The 6,438-nt window shown below is 35.6% G+C and overlaps 1 long non-coding RNA gene across 2 annotated transcripts in view; it reads left to right on the forward strand.

Annotated features, from left to right (window-relative positions):
• The window catches only part of LOC143664409 (uncharacterized), a 66,618-nt gene extending 61,537 nt beyond the window's left edge, over positions 1-5,081 (forward strand). The window contains exons 2-4 of one of the 2 annotated variants that reach the window (XR_013166409.1): positions 387-760; positions 4,580-4,694; positions 4,992-5,081. This is a non-coding gene — a long non-coding RNA (uncharacterized LOC143664409). The remainder of the gene's footprint in view (positions 1-386; positions 761-4,579; positions 4,695-4,991) is intronic. The other variant, XR_013166410.1, reaches the window with a different exon arrangement.
• The last annotated feature ends 1,357 nt before the right edge of the window (positions 5,082-6,438 follow it).

The raw sequence follows: 6,438 nt of genomic DNA on the forward strand, positions 1-6,438 counted from the left end.
ATGGTAGGGCATGTGCTACATATATTAAATATTTCAGAGTTATCTGAAAGTTCAAAATTTAAATAAAACTACATTGGATTAAGATGTGGTCATAAAGAATATTATCAAAGCCAAGTGAAGCAGAGGTATAAAATTCTATGATGAAAAGATTATTAATTATGTTAATGGCATAAAAATGGCTAAGAGGGTAAAACCCCAAACTATTACTTAACTTTGGAATTCTGAAGTATAGATTTTTCTTTTTGTAATTTTATTTAATCTCTAATTATTGAACAATGATCAGTTGTTACTAATAAACTCTTGAAGCATTTATAAATGGGCCTGATTTATTAAATTTATTATCACTTGTCTTATTTTGGTTTAAATTTTAATGTTTTCCCTTGCAGCAAATGATGATGTAATATCATATGTTTGAAAAGAGATTTGACAGACCTGGGTAACCGTTTCTCTTTCATCAGAGGCAAAGACTCGGGGAAACTTCTGCAAGCTTTGAAGAAGTCATTGTAGGCTATTACTAGAAACTTTGTGTTCCTTTGGAGGGTTATAGAATTTATGTAACTAAAATTGTTTACAAAATCATGTCATTCAATTGATCAAAGACTAAAGACCAACTCCTCCAGGACTGTGCCCACGGAGGCCACTGCAGTTCTTGGGGGAAGGAGTACGTGGTAGAGAGCTCATCCTCAAGTCTGTCATCATCAGAACATGCATACTAGACTCAGCCACATCTGCTGCTCTGCAGGAAAAGTCATCAGGTCCTGTAAGTGTTACAGTTTTATTTCCTTTCTGCAGAAAAGCAACCTGGTGCTTCAGTATTTGCAGAGCCTAAGAGGGAAATTTAAAGGACAAGGCTTTAATTCAGTGATAAGACACTAAGAAAATGCATTTTAAGTCTGATATTAAGTTGATATTTATAATATCCAAAAATGTAAAACAATTAAAGTCAATCAACAATAGAATAGTTAATAGGTTTTTATCCATATAACAGAATATTATGCAATGTGAAATGAACAAACCAAAAAACACAACCACTTGTCAACAAAGATGAATCTTAGGAAGCCAGGGACAAAATATAGAGTTCCTTCTTGAATGGAGTATCATATATCCCTTCCTTTGGAATGGTAAGGAAGTAAAATCTATTTTCTGGTATATATATATATATATATATATATATATATATATATATATATATTCGGTAAAATAATATTTATTATATGATGATTATTATATCTAAGTTAATATTTAGACACAAAGCTATAATATAGAACATTTTTGCTTCACATGTATCTGAACCTGAGAGCCATCTGATTAATTAGGCTGTATAAACATTCTATATATTTATTTGTTTATATTAAGAGAAAAGATTCCGTGGTTTTAGGTGACTCATGAGGTACCTTGAAAGTGACAGAAGGGAGCCAAACCAAGTAATGATGAACTTCAGACTTTGTGAGTACTTTCCTCTGGGTAGCAAAGTGCTCCATTAATAACATTTTCCAGAAAAGTCTGGCTTAAAAACATAATTTCTAACTTTTTCCCTCTGATAATTAGAGTGATTTTACATATGGCAATGTGTTTCCTTTCCTTCTTTCCTTTATAAAACAAAACAAAACAAAACAGATCTCAACGACCTTAAATAAGGAAAGTGATAATTGAGATATGGTTGATAGAACTCAAGTGTGGCAGAGAGACGGAAACAAAATTCTGCTTCCTCCCTAGCTCATCATTTTGGAGGTTATATGCCTACTGGAGAAAGGGGTTTATTGCCTTCATATAGTATAGACATTTCTAACGTGAAACTCATGACAAATACTTTGGTGGTTTGCTTCTGGAAAGTTTGGTTTAGGAAATGTCAGAACATCATTCAAGTTCATAGCTTTTGAATTGACTTTATCATTGTTTCCTTATTTATTTTTTATCTTGCATAGGTCCAATTCATACTCCATACCTGTGGCATCTATTTCCTATAAAAGTACAAAGTTGATTTGGTTAAAGAAATTTTCTTCTAGGCGTCTTTGTGCACTGAGTCTCTTCGTTTAAGTGTCTATGCAGGTGCATATGAAGACTGAACTTCTGTTTGTTTTTCCATCTAGTCTTTCTACCAAGTCAAATCTGTAGTTTGAACTACACAGCTAAGAAATGCAACATCTATTATTTATTTCACTCTCCAGATGTGATTGTTCGGTATAGTCACCCTGAAAACTCATTTCTATCTTCCTGCTGTTTACATAATCACACTACTTAGAAATAACCTGTCACTGTTCTGATCTGGGCAAAGATCTCAGATATAAATCCTCACTTACCAAGTACTCACAGGTGTGAGTATATCACCACTACCGTCCCCACATGGTTTTCACTTTGTAGATGTGCATAAAGTATACTTCACTCATTTGCTAAGGAGTCGTAAGGTGATGTTTCCTCCTCCCCTAGACATTGTGGAAGTTGCAGAGTTTACTTTTCTTTAGTCCATTTCCAAAACTTAATTCCTGATTACCCTTTGAAATTGTGGGATATCAATAGATGGTTTTCATTTGACTGGGCATATTTATGTTTTCTTTGTTTATGTCCTATACATTATTCCTGAAATTCATCATGCATTGGCTATGTTGTTTTCTTTATCATTCAAATTTTTGAAGCAGTTTTCTGTATTCTCCATTTCTAAGTATTTGGATACCAGAGAGGTCCTCTTACTTTGGGATAAATGTGGCATTCTTGGGTCATCAATTTCTCTTTCAGAGTTTCTAGATGTTGTTTCGTTGTCTTTTGGAATTTACTAAAGGGATTTTTGAAGAATGTTGGAAATTCTTTATTCTGTGTTCATGTACTTTGAAAATTAGTTTCTGTTCCAAGAAAAGTTAGTCTCTTAAATATTTTTGTAGTTATTTATTAATTATAATTTACCAATAAGCTGATTTGCCCCTTGTTCTGGCCAGTGATGTGATGTTTCTTCATAAGGAATCAAGAGAGGACAATTGATTCACACATGCCACTGAGCCATTGAGAGGGTACAGAAGGGGACCAGTCAATGATAGAAGCATGGACAATTCAAGTAAGGTAAAAGAAGGTAGAGGTTATGGATACATGAATGTTGGCATGGACATGTGGACATTTTATTCTGATTCCTTCAGTTTTAGTAGGAAAATTAGGAAACAACATTATGAAAGTGAGAGTGATAATAGGGGAGGAGGTATGAAGCTTTTTGGAAAGAGTCAAAAAAGTGAATTTTTCATCTAAGAAAGTGAGAATGTGTGTAGATTAGGGCCATAGTAAAACTGCCTGGCAGCAGCTGTGGACACATGAGTTTAGGGGTGACATATATGACGTAGCACCAGTAAGAGTGATTTGTGACCTTCCCCAGCCTCTGTCAATAGGACATGCAGGAGAACAGCCAGCAAAAAGATGGGTTTATCTAAGGTTGTGCTTTGTCTAATGGCGTGAACAAGGGGAAGGGGCATCTTTGTGAAGGAATAATTATAACGGCTGATTATGGCATTAAATGGGCTAAATTGTAGAGTGAAAACATCAAGGTGGTGAGAAAGAGAGAAACACATTTTTCAAGATCAATAGATTGAAAGAGAGCTGAGAGGAAGGAGAGCTGCAATTGGAGCATTGGAGAGAGTAAGCTACAAAAACTGGAAGCAGGTGGTCAACAAGTGGGATTCATGTAACAGTCTTAGCTTTTGCTCTATGGATGAAGTTGCCCTTTCTCATATTCTCCACAGTTTTTTTATGCATATATGGTGCACAGGCACATTAGCAGTTATGTATAATTAGGGCAAAGAAAATATCAAAACCAAGATTAAAATGGCATTTCTTTCTTACCCTCCCTACTTTGCAAATAAGCCATGGGGTTCAACATAATGCTAATATCTGGGTAATTCCTCAGTTGAGTTGGGAGTCCTCATTCCTCTGTTGATATGGGTGCATTCTGTAATAAGCTTGTGCTCTGATGGGTTTTGTGTGATTTTGTGGCCAGGTGTCAGGCTGTACTGGAGTATGTTTCTTAAGGCAGTGCCCTGCCCTGTTTCTCCAGCTCCAGCTCTCATACTGGAGATTGCCATGTCAGATTGCTTCCTAAAGAACTGTACCCACAGTTTGGCTGATAGCAGACTGTTCCATCTGTTGATCCCTTCCTCTTTCCATCTTTCTTGTGAAGCAGCATTTCTCAGCTTTTACCTCTGGACTTATCTTGCCTGCTAGGAGCCTTCCCCAAGCAGATGAAGCATGCCTTTTTTGTTGAGGATGTTCTTCTCCAGGAACTGGGGCAAAAAAGGCACAGTGGGAGCAACTTTTCCATAAGTTCGTCTTAATGAATGACTATGGCAATTGCTCTCCACGAGACTCTGAGTTCTATATTGATTGCCTCTAAACTCAGGATTGTGTGCAGATATCTCAGGAATAACTGCTCTATTTGTGTAGTAACCTCATCATCCTTGGGCTGAAATTCCTTTCCTTAGTGAATCAAATTTAATCTTGCCCCCTTCCTGAAAATTACTTCTCTGTTAATAAAACCTATTAAAAATTCCATTGTATTATGAGATGGCTATTTGCTTTATATTTTTCCATGATTTCATTTGAATAGTGACCTGAAAACAAAGTGTTTAAGTATTTCCTGGCTACCATCTTAATCCACATCCCTCAATGGCAGCACAGTGTTCAAGATGCTGATCAGTGAGACCTGAAGACTATGCAACCAAGTGGGTACAATTATAATTGAATTGCACTATTGTAGGAAAATGCTATTTTTAGTTAGAACGGAATTTAAAATAATTTAACAATGTTAACATTTAACTGGAAATTTTAAAGTATATTCTTCACTTTGAATAAAAGAAAAAAGTTTCCAGCTCCATTACCACGGTGATTGATATAACAGTATTGTACCAGGTGCCAATCTGGTATGCACAGATATTTGAAAGCATCTGGTATTCATGGATAGTACATAGACTTTTAATGAGGCTTTCTTTCTTTCTTTCTTTCTTCATTTCCGTGGGCAGGCACCGGGAATTGAACTTAGGTCTCCGGCATGGCAGGCGAGAATTCTGCACTGAGCCACCGTGACACCACCTGATGGTACATTGACTTTTTTTTTTTTTTTTAATTTTTTTATTAATCAAAAAAAAGAAAAGAAATTAACACAACATTTAGAAATCATTCCATTCTACACATGCACTCAGTAATTCTTAGTATCATCACATAGATGTATGATCATCATTTCTTAGTACCTTTGCATCGATTTAGGAAAAGAACTAGCAAAACAGCAGAAAAAGATATAGAATGTTAATATAGAGAAGAGAATTAAAATAATAATACTAATAATATATATATATATAAAAAGGAAAAAGAAAAAAACAAAAACAAAAGATACAAACACACAAACAAACAAACAAAAAACCATATTTCAGGTGCAGCTTCATTCAGTGTTCCAACATAGTTACATTACACTTAGGTATTATTGTGCTGTCCATTTTTGAGTTTTTGTATCTAGTCCTGTTGCACAGTCTGTATCCCTTCAGCTCCAATTACCCATTATCTTACCCTGTTTCTAACTCCTGCTGGTCTCTGTTACCAATGATATAGTCCAAGCTGATTCTCGAATGTCGGTTCACATCAGTGGGACCATACAGTATTTGTCCTTTAGTTTTTGGCTAGACTCACTCAGCATAATGTTCTCTAGGTCCATCTATGTTATTACATGCTTCATAAGTTTAGTCTGTCTTAAAGCTGCATAATATTCCATCGTAGGTATACGCCACAGTTTGTTTAGCCACTCGTCTGTTGATGGGCATTTTGGCTGTTTCCATCTCTTTGAAGTTGTAGATAATGCTGCTATAAACACTGGTGTGCAAATGTCTGTCTGTGTCTTTGCCCTTAAGTCCTTTGAGTAGATACCTAGCAGTGGTATTGCTGGGTCGTAATCCATTCTGCCATTCTATGTCTTTTGATTGGGAAATTCAGTCCATTAACTTTTAGTGTTATTACTGTTTGGATAATATTTTCCTCTACCATTTGGCTTTTGTATTATATATATCATATCTGATTTTCCTTCTTTCTACACTTTACTCCATACCTCTCTCTTCTGTCTTTTCGTATCTGACTCTAGTGCTCCCTTTAGTATTTCTTGCAGAGCTGGTCTCTTGGTCACAAATTCTCTCAGTGACTTTTTGTCTATAAATGTTTTAATTTCTCCTTCATTTTTGAAGGACAATTTTGCTGGATATAGGAGTCTTGGTTGGCAGTTTTTCTCTTTTAGTAATTTAAATATATCATCCCACTGTCTTCTAGCTTCCATGGTTTCTGCTGAGAAATCTACACATAGTCTTATTGGGTTTCCCTTGTATGTGACAGATTGTTTTTCTCTTGCCACTTTCAAGATCCTCTCTTTCTCTTTGACCTCTGACATTCTAACTAGTAAATGTCTTGGAGAACGCCTATTTGGGTCTA

The sequence above is a fragment of the Tamandua tetradactyla genome, chromosome 20 (genome assembly GCF_023851605.1).
Source record: "Tamandua tetradactyla isolate mTamTet1 chromosome 20, mTamTet1.pri, whole genome shotgun sequence".
NCBI lineage: Eukaryota > Metazoa > Chordata > Mammalia > Pilosa > Myrmecophagidae > Tamandua > Tamandua tetradactyla.